The sequence below is a fragment of the Lithobates pipiens genome, unplaced genomic scaffold, assembly GCF_037356315.1.
Source record: "Lithobates pipiens isolate NorthernLeopardFrog02 unplaced genomic scaffold, aLitPip1_a1.2 Scaffold_17, whole genome shotgun sequence".
Taxonomy (NCBI): Eukaryota; Metazoa; Chordata; class Amphibia; order Anura; family Ranidae; genus Lithobates; species Lithobates pipiens.
The window spans coordinates 4,002,848-4,018,049 of record NW_027507755.1 but is presented as its reverse complement, the minus strand read 5'-3'; the positions used below and the strand labels follow the sequence as shown (position 1 = coordinate 4,018,049).

The 15,202-nt window shown below is 44.5% G+C and overlaps 1 protein-coding gene across 4 annotated transcripts in view; it reads right to left on the bottom strand.

Moving 5' to 3' along the window:
- Nucleotides 1-15,202, bottom strand: part of SESN3 (sestrin 3) — a 162,819-nt gene that overhangs the window by 42,380 nt on the left and 105,237 nt on the right. The window lies entirely within an intron of this gene.

Sequence of the window (15,202 nt, the reverse complement as noted above, 5' to 3'; positions counted from 1 at the left end):
ATATAGTTATGGCTGATCAGTGTAAATAATTCACAAACAAGACAACGAACGTGTATTCAAATTACCGTATATACTCGAGTATAAGCCGAGATTTTCAGCCTCTTTTTTGAGGCTGAAAGTGCCCCCCTCGGCTTATACTCGAGTCATCGCTGTCTGCCCGCTCGATCAGCGTGTCGAGCAGACAGACAGCGGCCATTCTACTATTCAAAAGCCGCGCCTCCGTCTCCGCCTTCGCCTGTGATAGGCGGAACACTGAATTTCCCAGCAGCCTGTGTTCCGCCTATCACGGACATCGTATCATCCTCGTACTACGGACGAGGATGATACGACGTCAGTGATAGGCGGAACACAGGCTGCTGGGAAATTCAGTGTTCCGCCTATCACAGGCGAAGGAGGAGGCGCGGCTTTTGAATTTTACAATGGCCGCCGAAGAGGGCACGGGACGGAGGCAAGGCAAGGCAAGGCACGGCACGGGACGGGACGGAGGCAAGGCAAGGCAAGGCACGACACGACGGCAAGGCACGGCACGGCACGGGACGGCACGGGACGGAACGGAGGCAAGGAGGCAAGGCACGGGACGGAGGCTCGGGACAAAGGTAGGCTGGACACACACACACACACACACACACACACACACACACACACACACACACACACACACACACACACAGATGGATACACACACACACAGGGATGGGTGGATGGATGGAGACACACACAGGGATGGGTGGATGGATGGAGACACACACACACAGGGATGGATGGATGGATGGAGACACACACACACACACAGGGATGGATGGATGGAGACACACACACACAGGGATGGATGGATGGATGGACACACACACACACAGGGATGGATGGACGGACACACAGGGATGGACGGACACACAGGGATGGACGGACACACAGGGAAGGACGGACACACACACAGGGATGGACAGGCATGTCTCACCCTCGGCTTATACACGAGTCAATAAGTTTGCCAGTTTTTTTGGGGGTAAATTGGGGGCCTCGGCTTATATTCGGGTCGGCCTATACTCGAGTATATACGGTAAACCACTGTGATCACACCAAACATCCACCATTCAAAGTACAATGGCACTTTTAAAACAATCACTGTACTTTTACAAGACATTGGTTTACATCACACATTGCTTCCATGACATAGGTCTGTGATTATGGCTCTTATGGCACTGGAGGTTATACACTATATTGTCAAAAGTATTGGGATACCTGCCTTTACGCACATGAACTTTAATGGCATCCCAGTCTAAGGCCTGATTCACACTTATGCATTTTTAGTGCTTTTTCCATTTTGCAGACTTGCACTACAGAATGTGTTCCTTAGCAAACCATGGTAAATGGACTGTAGTGCAAATCTGCAAAACACAAAAAGCACTAAAAAATGCATAGGTGTGAATCAAGCCTAAAGCCTCGTACACACAATCCGATTGGTGGAAGGGGATTGAGTGATGACAGACTATTTGCCTAAAATCCAACCATTAGTACGCTCCAAAGACAATTGTTGTCCAACTTTCGGTCAACAAATGTTGGATGGCAGGCTAGTAAATTTTCGGTAGACAGCAGTCAGTTGTCAGATTTTCCTATAGTGTGTACACAAGCCCATCACACAAAAGTCCAAAGTACAAACGCGCATTGCTCAAAAGCAAGGACAAGCCGGAAGCGGTCGGTCTTGTAAACTAGCGCTCGTAATGGAGAAATAACATTAGTGACGCAGCAAATTATGAAATGTCGAAATGCAGCGCACATTCTCTTCTTCTTTAATGGGATAATAATGAAGCTGCTTTGCTGGTGATACTGATGGTTATGGCAAACGTATTTGAAAAGGCTTTTTTTTTTCTAGTGATATCAAGATTATTATTATTATGCTCGTCGGTGTAATTTTTGGGCAAGTTACCACAACACTATTATCCTGTCGTTTTTAAGATCAAAGATACAACTATGTTGGTGTTCCTTGTTAATTTTACATTTATATATTTTTTTAAATGTAACTGCCTACACCCAAACTGTCATTTGAAGTAAAACACATAGCCAAGTATTATTCTACCCAATGTTTTTATTGTGCATTTAAAAAACAAAACAAATTAAATTTGCCATCTAAATACAAAGAACTTAACCAAAAAGTGCATTCTATGCATACAAAAATATAATAAATAAAATCTTTATTCAACAAAACAAACAAAGAAAATAATAATTTGTAAAGGGGGTAGGGGTGCAAATCCCCAGACCAGTGGGCTTGTTGGGGGTCTTGTGGCTGGTATTGCTACTGACCGCCATGCTGCTGTGGGGGATGGGGTGGCTGTGGAGGTGGTGGATGTGGAGCCACAAAATCACACAGGTGTGTGTTTTCAGCAATTTGGCCCCTCACCCCCTTGTTAAGGAGCTGCAGGATGAGTTCCTCACACCTGCTCCTCTGCTCACCATCCATCTGCCCTAATTTTTTGGCAGTCAGCACGGCAAATCCCTCAAGCTCATCTATCTGTCCGGAAGGCAGTAGTGGCCTGGCTGAGGAACGCAGCTGTGGCCTCCTCCAGATTCCGGCTCTTAGAAAAGACTTCTGACCCCATAATTTTTCATTCTTGTTCAAATCATTTTTAGGCACTACTGTCTATTGATATGGAAACCACCTTGTTAAGGCAGAAATATTTGAACAATAACCTCTAGTTATCATCATTGTATTTTTGGATATAAATATGTTCAACAATGCTATAGCTGGGTTCCTCCACATCTTCATCCTGTGCAGCAGGACCTGTGTGGACCACAGGAGCTGTGCCCTCAGCAGATGTCAAAGGGAGTGTAGACAGCCATGGCCTGTGTTGTCTGGTTGATCAAAAACTGCAGGCTGTGGTAATACCACAGCCTGGGGACATATAGGTCATCTGCTGCTTCTCCAGATTTCTCTGAATCAAGGACATTGTTAAGCTCCCTTTTAAAAGTACCCCTCAGGTTGGAAAATTTGTTCTCGACATAGTTGATGTCTGTCCTGGGGTACAAAGGCTTCACCAATTCGAGCAGTTACTCCAAGGCTGCATTCCGCAATATTTTATTGGAGTAATCTCGACTCTTGACCTTCCAAAGACAGGGGCAGCTCCCAGTACAGGTCAATGAATTGTGGTATAAAATCAGGCGCTGTAAATGTATCCGTCATGATAAATCATATGCTGCCTGCAAGACAGAACACAAGACAAACCATAATGTCTGGCTTAACTCATAAGCTGGTCCCAATATAAGCCTCAATCTAAGCAGTATAGGCCACTATCCACCTATGTCCCAAATTCCAATTGTCCCTTCGTTTTAAGGCTCCTTTCGTGTGTTGGAGATGGTTCCTCCTCCACTCCAAGATCATTCCTACGGCCGTTCCATCGACCATGCATCCTGGCTTTATATACACTGAGCATGCATGAAACTCCGCTCAGTGCGTCATGACGCTGGGGCGTGACCATCTCTCTTCTGCATGTGACACACACGGCAGAACATTCGGGAGGGACAACATTGTGGATTCCAGGCAGCTCTGTGGTGGTGGAGCTCATAGGAGGCACAAAGCAAACCCCAAGAGCAAGGGTGAGATAGTGGCGATGGTGCACATCCTAGAGAAGCACGATTACGACTGCAAGCTGCGCAATTAGGAAAGGCCCAACAGCTGAAAGGACCTTATTTTGGAGAAGGTCATCGCTGTTTTGCATTGCGAATTTTCGGTGGAACGATCAAAGGACCAAATCGAAAAAACGAGGGTCTGATCTCAAACACTGAACAAGACCAGATGGAGTACATACACCAGATCATAAAAAAGTAAGCAATATTTGTATCTAACCAATATGGATATGTGAAAATTAGCTGTCTGTATATGTTCTTTATACAAGTAGCTTGAGAGAATTCTATCTAATGTTTTCTAAAATCTTTGTATAACTTGGTATTCTAAATATGAAGGTAAATATAAAGCAGATATGAACATTCTTATTTTCTCCTATTTTTGGACATTTCTTTATTTTTGGATCAAATTTATTTCTCTTCTTTCAACAGGGAGGCAAAAAAAAAAAAAAAAAAAGGAGGCTACAGCCAAGCCACCACAAGGGATGAAGGGGGGCTACCCCCGCTCGGGCCACAACAGGGGAGGCAACAAGACCATCTTCCCCACAAAAACGTAAGTGCCAACTTCAAACACACTCATTTAGCCACCAACAGTGGTGTTTCTAGGTGGGCCAAAGGCCATGGCCTTAGGGCAGAACTTAAGGAGTCAAGAACACTTCCTGGTTGCTGCCTGGCTCATCAGTGCCCATTAATACAGCCTTGCCAGTGTAGACATGGGTATAGGAGAGGCCCCAGGGATCACAGTCACACAGAGTCACGCCTGGTAGAATGATCATCATATATCACCTATCCCATAGGAGACAAGAGGGGTGGGGGGCAACCACTGTACTTTTTCAATGTTGCCACTTGTCCAGTGTTTGCCCTCTGTAAAATGACATCACCTTCCCTTTTCTATGCATTTTTCACAGAAAAACAACCAGAGTGCAGCATGGTGGAGTCCACTAGTCAGGAGTAAACATTGACATCAGACCAAGTGCAAGGTTCGTCAACTAATGTAGAAAAATGGATGCTAGAGACAGATGGGACTTGGGGTGGCTTAATGAATGGTTTATTGTTTCTTTTTAGAGGAAAGTGAGGTGAGCTAACCCAGGATGTTTGTTTGGAGCCATGAAATCCCCTGACGCGAGTCAGACTGAGGGCCAAAGTGACCCAGAAGAGGAAGAAAGTGTTCGGGAGCCTCTTGTTTGCGCAAGTATTCTTGGAATCTGCTTTCAAATGTGTATACACGTTGAGTGTTTAGATGTCAAAACAAAACACACTCCACACATTAGCAAAATATGGTGGAAGGCGGTGTAGGTGTCTGAAGGGCAAGCATGCTGCAAGCAACAATATACTGGTTAGGTAAGTATTTTCGGAATTTGACTAATACCTTAAACTTATACCATAAACTCACTATGTAGGACCTCAGCCACTTGACCATTGTTCCCTTAATACTTTTTACTCTTCTTACAATGTCATGATCTTCCACAATGCACTATTGGCAGAATGAGTGCAGATATGTTGCATTGTTTGAAGGATCTGGAGCAAATCGAGGAGGTTGCCATTGCTTTACAGCGAAGAATCCGAGATTTTGTGGACATGCTTGCCGGGTCTGAAGTTTCTTGTTCCACTTGTTGGCTCCTGTTTGCCCGTTAAATATTGACCATGTTTTTATGATTTTGAAATGTGAAAGTTTAGGGACAGAACTCAGTGTTTCTTCCACTACACTCCTCTATGTGCACCACCAGGTCCTGTTTTCTGAATTTTCCTCAGTGTAAAAACGACTGTGCGAATTACTAACAGTGAAAATGACAACATCACGTGCCAAATTCAACAAATATAGAAAACATGACCTGGGTTTGGATCTTGAGAAGGAGGTGTTATGAAACACTGCCATAACTAATGTGAATTGGAATGTTTCTGTGTTTTGAAGAATAGCAAAGCCCAAATTTGAAGATGCCCACAAATTGTGTCTTAACATTTGTATTTCCCTCATGACCCCATACCTAAAATGTGTGTATTCCCATACATCTATTTTGCTAAAGCCCCAAAATACACAGTGTGTCAACATTTGCTATCTCCCATCACTGGGTATCAATGGACGCGTTTTGGGGGTGCAACCCCTTCCTCATAACTAAAGTAGGTCAGATCACTTTACATTACCAAATTCGAACTTTGGAAGTTCCTGAGTGTATGTGTATCTAATGTTTTCTAACATGCCTATTTAGCCTCAAAAAAAGAGAAATAATGCAAAACGTACATGTTATACACCAAGATGTTGGTTTGTTTTAAAACCTTAAAAACGCACATGTGAATGTGCTTTGAGTAAAATGTTGTTTACTAAACAATGTGTGGCTTATTTTTTCAATGCTCAATACCAGTGTATTTGTTAAGTTAGTTACAGTGACAATGTTCACTTAAATGTGGCCAACTCCAGCAAATTGTATGCCTCCAAAAAATTAAAGTTGAAAAGGCATAATGTTTTTGAACTTTATGCAATAGATCCATTATTAACCAAAACATTGTGTGTTTGTAGCAGACCCACATCACACCATAATAGTTAGCTGAAGATCTTGTCACCTCATGTAGCAAATAAGGAACGTTTGCACCATTATAGCAAGTGTCGAAAACAAAGGCCATTTGTGAAAACATTAGACAGATAAGAAACACAGACAACAGTAGTTCAAATTAAATATGAGTTTAGGATCAAAAAATATATATTATTCCTGATCAGCTACAATTTGCTGCCAAGCCACTGCCCTTCTACCCACAAAATAATCCAAGTATTTTTGCCATAGATCTCTGGCATTTTGGGAGAGCAATCCAGCACGGGCCTTTACTAGAGCCATCATTCGTGCCCACAGACGGCCGAGCTGCAGCCCCTTCAGCTGGGCCTGTGACTGCAGGGTCCATGTTAGTTGGCACTGAGGCAAGGTAGCTGCCAGCAATCCTCCTTAAAAAATATAGAGTCTACAGCAGCACAGTACCACATGGTTTATTTTGTACAGTGCCAGGTTAATTGGTGTTAAAAAACAGCCTGAACCGACTGGAAAGGATGCCAAAGGCGGTTTCGACCACCCTTCTGGCACGAGAGAGCCTGTAATTAAATATTCTCTGCTCTAGGGTGAGGTTCCTCATAGGAAACAGCTTCATAAGATGTTCCCCCAGAGCAAAGGCCTCATCTGAAACAAAAACAAAAATTAAGGCCCTCAACATTCTCCTCAGCAGGTGGCAAATTTAAGGTGCCATTCTGGAGAACTCTGTCTGCATAATGACTCCTCCATCATTGTTTCGGCCGTTCTTCCCAACATCAAGATACAAAAAAGCATATGTGGCAGACCCTACAGCTAGCAGGACTATGCTGCAAAAGCCCTTATAATTGAAATAATATGAGCCAGAGTTGGGTGGTGGGACAATCCAGACACGTTTTCTATCAATAGCACCGCCACAGTTAGGAAAATCCCACTGATGATGGAACTGTGCTGCAACGTCCTGCCATTGCTGTGGGTTGGAAGGAAACTGTGGATTAAAAAAAAAAAGAAATTACTACTTCTGCACATAACATTGCAAGAAGTTGACACAAACATGCTTGTCCAACATAAGGATAAAACTTAAATGAGTATTTAAAGACCAACGTGTAAGGTCAACTGATTCCTCACTCTGGCGGCCCATTATAAAAATGTTATGGTGGGGGGAGGTAATGGGTAGATGTTTTGGACAGATAACCCTCGCCACTTCCATGAAAGCTGTTTGCAGAAATAATGTGTGATACTTTGGGCAGCCCCTCCTTACTTACACTATTGGCAGCCCAGTGGACAGGTAAGAAGTGTCATAATCTAAAACTAGGGATACTCACTGTCCAAATTACAGCACATTTGGACATTCTGAAAAAAAAACAACTATATAATAGGAGACAAAAACTTTCTACGTTACAATTTGAAGGTAATCAGGCAGGCCCTTGCACTACATGGTTTGTTAAATTAAGACAGAAATATGAACACAAAAGAGGGATAGCGTGTATGGGTTTTGCAAAGTCAGCAGATAGAGTATTTGTATCTGTTGACTTAGCATTTTTGAGGGGGGGGGGGGGGGGTTCAAAATTAGTTTGTGACACAAAAATCGGGCCTCTTGCACTCTGCCTGAATTTGAAGACAACAAGAACATATGGACACATTTTAGGGGTTGTTTAGGGTAAGCCCAAAAATGTGTATGGGCCCAGGATAGCATGCTGGGGAGGTTATTGAAGGAAAATATGCATGTAGGCCAAAAAAGGAGCAGGAAAAGGTTACAGCGTGCATGAGGACAAGTAGGACATAGCATATTCCAATACTGATTATGGAATCAACAAATTAATACAAAACATTAATACATAGAATGTGATCTTAAAGGTAAAAACTAACCCGAATATAGTACTTCTGCAGGACTTGAATAATGGCTGAGCAGGTGTCTGGAATAATGAGTCCCATAGCCTGGGAGGAGATCCCAGTGGTAAACTTGAGGTCCTGGAGACTTCTTCCCGTTGCCAAGTACCGCAAGGTGTCTACGAGCCTTTGCTCTGGAGTAATGGCAAGCTTCATGCATGTATTCTGCTTCTTAATATAGGGGGTCACCAATGCCAAGAGTTGGTGAAAGCAGGTGTCTGTCATCTAGAGATAATTCCAAAAATCATCCAGGCTATTCTCCCGAAGCTCCCGCAGCAAAGGCATATGACATAATTGGTCACGATTAAGCAACCAATTTTTGTTCCAATAACTCCTCCTCCTCCTGTTCCTGGACTGGACTTGGGTCAAAGCAATAACTCCAAGCCCAATAATAGCATGTTCTCTCCTCCGATTCCAGAACATGGCTGTTTGACGAACGGCCATTCAGAAACAAACTGAAAAGCATGAACTGAAAAGTGCGAAGCAACACTCAAACTTCTACTAACACACAATTAGCAGAAGGAGCCCAAAGGGTGGCCTGACAATTGAGCTTCCTCTTTATCGTCTTGTAGTAAGTCACCGTGTTCGTGTTTGTTGGCCGACAATTGTGTACCGTTCGTATGCAATTTCCTGGCACGCGCCCTTCGGACAAAAGTCTGATGCTCTGTTGACCAACAATCCGGTCGTGTCTACGAGGCTTTAGTCTATAGGGTTCAATATTGAGTTGGCCCGTCCTTTGCAGCTATAATAGCTTCAACTCTTCTGGGAAGGCTGTCCACAAGGTTTAGGAGTGTGTATGGGAATGTTTGATCATTCTTCCAGAAGAGCATTTGTGAGGTCAGGCACTAATGTGGACAAGAAAGCCTGGCTCACAGTCTCCGCTCTACTTCATCCCAAAGGTGTCCTATCGGGTTAAGTTCAGGACTTTGCTTTGTGCACTGGTCCAGATCATTTGGTTGAAGGGGGATTATGGTGTGGGGTTGTTTTTCAGGGGTTAGGCTTGGTCCCCTTAGTTCCAGTGAAGGGAACTCTTAAGGTGTCAGCATACCAAGACATTTTGGACAATTTCACATGCCCAACATTGTGGGAACAGTTTGGGAGTGGCCCCTTCCTGTTCCAACATGACTGCACATCATGCACAAAGCAAGGTCCATAAAGACACGGATGAACAAGTTTGGGGTGGAGGAACTTGACTGGCCTGCACAGGGTCCGAATCTCAACCCGAACAAACAACTTTGGGATGAATTTGAGTGGAGACTTCGAGCCAGGCCTTCTCGTCCATCATCAATGCCTGACCTCACAAATGCGCTTCTGGAAGAATGGTCAAACATTCCCATAGACACACTCCTAAACCTTGTGGACAGCCTTCCAAGAAGAGTTGAAGCTGTTATAGCTGCAAAGGGTGGGCCAACTCCATAATGAATTCTTCGGACTTAGACTGGGATGCCATTAAAGTTCATGTGCATGTAAAGCCAGGTGTCCTAATACTTTTGACAATATAGTGTATCTGTAAAGTCCCTTGTGTTTTAAGCTATCTATCAGAGCCACACTCTAAGGTAACAAATTGTAAAAGATATAGCAAGGAACAAAATAACCAAATGAATCTTACATAAAAAAAATAAATAAATGGCTAGCTGTTATGTGTCATCACTATTTCTACTCTTGTTTTAACCACCCCTACCAGTTTCAAAAGGCTATGAAAACTGTGACTTTATCTTTCTCTACATGTGCTCTTTCCAGAAAAAAAACTGTTTGTTATCATGCAAAGCTTACATAAGGCATTCATAATAGCGCATTCAAGTCAGAGTAATTTTATTTTTTTTTTCAAAACCTGTGATCAGTCTGAGCAACAGAGATTCATGTTTATAGAGAAGCCCAATCAAGGGACTGGCTGTATGCTCCCATGCCGGTAAGTTAGGCTGTGGGAGAGTATGACCCGGTTGGTCCTAGCAACAGGGATAAATGGTAGAAAATGAGAGAAAGGAGGATTTGGAGAAAGAGGCAATAGAGAACTAGAGAGAAGAGAGAAACAAGAAAGAAACTGGGGTATGATAGATTGTAGAACTGGAGAGGGGGAGAGGGAACTGGAAAAAGCAAAGAGAAACCAGAGAGAGAGGTGAGAGAGAAACTGGAGACAAAAGAAAACATGAAAAATTAGAGAGAAACTGGAGAGATGACAGAGGAACTGGGGAGAGGGGAAAGGAACTGGAGCAACCAGAGAGAACTGGAGAGGAGCTGGAAACATGAGAGGGAAACTGGCGGGACGAGAGAGGAGCTGGCGGGACAACAGAGGAACTGGAAAGATGAGGGAAACTGGTGGGATGAGAGAGGAGTTGGCTGGGCGACAGAGGAGCTGGCAGGACGACAGAGGAGCTGGCAGGACGACAGAGGAGCTGGCAGGACGACAGAGGAGCTGAAAACATGAGAAAGAACCAAACACATGACAGGTAAACTGGTGAGATGAGAGAGGATCTAGAGAGAAAAGAGAGGATCTAGAGAGAAAAGAGAGGATCTAGAGAGAAAAGAGAGGATCTAGAGAGAAAAGAGGGAAACTGGAGAGAAAAGAGGAACTGGAGAGAAAAGAGAGGAAGTGGAGAGAAAAGAGAGGAACTGGAGAGAAAAAAAGAGAGAACCTTGGGTATGAGCGAGATTGTGGAAGGACTGGTTTGGACGGAAAAAGAGAATGGGATAGGGGGGGAAGAAAAAAACTAGAAAGCGAGAACTGGAGATTGAAGTAATATACAGGAAATAAGGAAGGGGAAAATAAAAAGAAGTGGAAAAAATGATAAAGAACTGGAAACATGAGGGGAAAACTGGAGGGACGAAAGAGGAGCTGGCTGGATGAGAGAGGAACTGGAGAGAAAAGAGAGCGGAACTGGAAAGAAGAGAGAGAAACTGGAGAGAAAAGAGAGGATCTAGAGAGAAAAGAGAGGATCTAGAGAGAAAAGAGAGGATCTAGAGAGAAAAGAGGATCTAGAGAGAAAAAAGAGGGAAACTGGAGAGAAAAGAGGAACTGGAGAGAAAAGAGAGGAACTGGAGAGAAAAGAGAGGAACTGGAGAGAAAAAAGAGAGAACCTTGGGTATGAGCGAGATTGTGGAAGGACTGGTTTGGACGGAGAAAGAGAATGGGATAGGGGGGGAAGAAAAAAACTAGAAAGCGAGAACTGGAGATTGAAGTAATATACAGGAAATAAGGAAGGGGAAAATAAAAAGAAAAGGAAAAGTGTGACGGTATGTATAAACTTTGCTATCCATAGCTAATCTCTACCTGTGATTCAATTTTTTTTCCATTTATAACAACCTAAACATTGAACAATATATCAAGTATTGTGTGTAAATAATAAAAACTTTGTGATAAAAATCAATCTCAAACATGATGAATATAAAACAGAAAATGTACTGGGTAGGAACTAGCCGCTACCACTTTTGAGACAAGTGAAGAATGTGAACTTTTGATGACTCAACAATGTGATCTTGTAATCCGTTTTTGGCTTTCCAGTCTGGCTGCTTAACCACTTCCCGACCGCCGCACGACGATGTACGTCGACAGCATGGCACGGGCAGGCATATGGGCGTACCTGTACGTCCCTGCCTTCCCGCGGGTCGGGGGCCCGATCGGGCCCCCGCCCGGTGCCTGCGGCGGTCGGTATTCGTGCGGGAGCGATCCCGGACGAGGGGGCGGCCATTCGTTCATGGCCACCCCCTCGCGATCGCTCCCGACGAATAGGAATCGTTCGTGACATCACTTCCTCTCCTGTAATGTAAACACAGGAGAGGAAGTGATGTAATCTCTCCTCCGTGTCGGTATTTTTCGTTCCGACACCGAGGAGAGAGGATCGGTGAGTTGCACCAACACGTCACTACACAGTAGAACATGCCAGGCACACTCACACCCCCCCGATCACCCCCCCAATTACCCCTGCCCCCCAGTCACAGTGACACCAATGTCATTTTTTTTTTTTTTTTTTGCATTGGTGTCATTTGTGACTGTAATAACTGTTAGGGCAGTTAGGGTTAGCCCCCTTTAGTTCTAATGTACCCCCCTAACCCCCCCAATAAAGGTTTAACCCCGTGATCACCCCCCGTCGCCAGTGTTACTAAGGCTGGGTTCACATTGCAGCGGTTTATGAGAACGAATGTGATTCGCACCACACTGCAGTGCAAATCACATCCGATCTCTGTGCGATTCGAGTTCAGCCATTCGCCGCACCCGCCGCAAATTCGCACGGGACCCTTTTTTTGGCCCGCAGCAGAATCGGATCGCATGGGTGTTCACACCATGCGATCCGAGTTTGCAGATCGCACTGCGATATGCGAACTGATCTGGGGGTGTCATTAACATTTCACTGACACTCCCAGCAGTTCGCATAGGGCAGTGTGAACTGCCGCCGGGAGGCATGCGATGCGGGAACCCGCCGCGGATTCGTGGCGTTCCCGCATCGCTCCAGTGTGAACCCAGCCTAATAAGCGATCATTTTTCTGATCGCCGTATTAGTGTCACAGGTGACGCTAGTTAGGCAGGTAGGTATTTAGGTACGCCGCAGCTTTTTATAGCGCCAGGGACCCCCATATACTACCGCATAAAGCCCCGATTGCCCCCTAGTTAACCCTTTCAACAGTGATGCACCTTATAACTGTTACAGGTGACGCTGGTTGGTTAGTTATTTTTTTATAGTTTCAGGGCACCCGCCATTTATTACCTAATAAAGGTTTCACCCCCTGATCACCCGGCGGGTGTCATTTGTGACTGTAATAACTGTTAGGGCAGTTAGGGTTAGCCCCCTTTAGTTCTAAGGTACCCCCATAACCCCCCAATAAAGGTTTAACCCCGTGATCACCCCCCGTCGCCAGTGTCACTAAGGCTGGGTTCACATTGCAGCGGTTTATGAGAACGAATGCGATTCGCACCGCACTGCAGTGCAAATCACATCCGATCTCTGTGCGATTCGAGTTCAGCTATACAGATAGTATGGCTGAATTCGTGTCGCACCCGCCGCACCCGGCGCAAACTCGCACGGGACCCTTTTTTTGGTCCGCAGCAGAATCGGATCGCATGGGTGTTCACACCATGCGATCCAAGTTTGCAGATCGCACTGCGATATGCGAACTGATCTGGGGGTGTCATTAACATTTCACTGACACTCCCAGCAGTTCGCTTAGGGCAGTGTGAACTGCCGCCGGGAGGCATGCGATGCGGGAACCCGCCGCGGATTCGTGGCGTTCCCGCATCGCTCCAGTGTGAACCCAGCCTAATAAGCGATCGTTTTTCTGATCGCTGTATTAGTGTCACAGGTGACGCTAGTTAGGCAGGTAAGTATTTAGGTTCGGCGCAGCTTTTTATAGCGCCAGGGACCCCCATATACTACCGCATAAAGCCCCCTGATTGCCCCCTAGTTAACCCTTTCACCAGTGATCACCATATAATGGTTACAGGTGACGCTGGTTGGTTAGTTATTTTTTTATAGTTTCAGGGCACCCGCCATTTATTACCTAGTCTCACTAGTGTACCCCTAAATTTAGGGGTGTCTACTTTCCAAAATGGGGTCATTTGGGGGGGGTTTGTGCCATCTTGGCATTTTATGGCCTTCAAAACTGTAACGCCCTTAGAAAGCCTGAAGGCGGTGCTTGGTTTTCGGGGCCCCGTACGCGGCTAGGCTCCCAAAAAGTCCCACATATGTGGTATCCCCGTACTCAGGAGAAGCAGCAGAATTTATTTTGGGGTGTCATTTCACATATGCCCATGGCATGCGTGAGCAATATATCATTTAGTGACAACTTTGTGAAAAAAAAAAAAAGTTTGTAATTTTCCCGCAACTTGTGGCAAAATATAAAATATTCCATGGACTCAACATGCCTCTCAGCAAATAGCTTGGGGTGTCTACTTTCTAAAAGGGGGTCATTTGTGGGGTTTTGTGCCATCTTGGCATTTTATGGCCTTCAAAACTGTAATAGGTAGTGAGAAGTGAACTCAAAAATTTACGCCCCTAGAAAGCCTGAAGGCGGTGCTTGGTTTTTGGGGCCCCGTACGCGGCTAGGCTCCCAAAAAGTCCCACATATGTGGTATCCCCGTACTCAGGAGAAGCAGCAGAATTTATTTTGGGGTGTCATTTCACATATGCCCATAGCATGTGTGAGCAATATATCATTTAGTGACAACTTTGTGTAAAAAAAAAAAAAATATTTTTTTTTTGTCATTATTCAATCGCTTGAGGCAAAAAAATAAAATATTCAATGGGCTCAACATGCCTCTTATCAATTTCCTTAGGGGGTCTACTTTCCAAAATGGGGTCATTTGGGGGGGTTTTGTACTGCCCTGCCATTTTAGCACCTCAAGAAATGAGATAGGCAGTCGTAAACTAAAAGCTGCGTAAATTCCAGAAAACGTACCTTAGTTTGTAGATGTGACAACTTTTGCGCAAACCAATAAATATACAATTATTGACTTTTTTTTTACCAAAGACATGTGGCTGAATACATTTTGGCCTAAATGTATGACTAAAATTGAGTTTATTGGATTTTTCTAATAACAAAAAGTAGAAAATATCATTTTTTTTCAAAATTTGCGGTCTTTTTACGTTTATATCGCAAAAAATAAAAATCGCAGAGGCAATCAAATACCATCAAAAGAAAGCTCTATTTGTGGGAAGAAAAGGACGCAAATTTTGTTTGGGTACAACATTGCATGACCGCGCAATTACCAGTTAAAGCAGCGCAGTGCCAAAGTGTAAAAAGACCTCTGGTCATTTACCAGCAAAATGGTCCGGTCTGAAAGTGGTTAACATCCGAGTTCCAGCCTCACGGTTACCTGCACGATTCCCTGGATTTGTTCTTGGAGCTCTTTGGATTCCCTGGATTTGTTCTTGGAGCTCTTTGGATTCCCTGGATTTGTTCTTGGAGCTCTTTGGATTCCCTGGATTTGTTCTTGGAGCTCTTTGGATTCCCTGGATTTGTTCTTGGAGCTCTTTGGATTCCCTGGATTTGTTCTTGGAGCTCTCTGGATTCCCTGGATTGTTTTGGAAATCTGCTGATCGGGCTATACTCACTTGATTGACTCGCTGACATTTGAGTCCACTATTCCAGTAAGAGTGTATACCCCTTATCTCGGGTGGAGGACACACTATCCTTGATGCTCTACATGGCTGCTGAGGCCTTTCTACCCCACTTCTGAGCAACAACTTTTTGTGGTG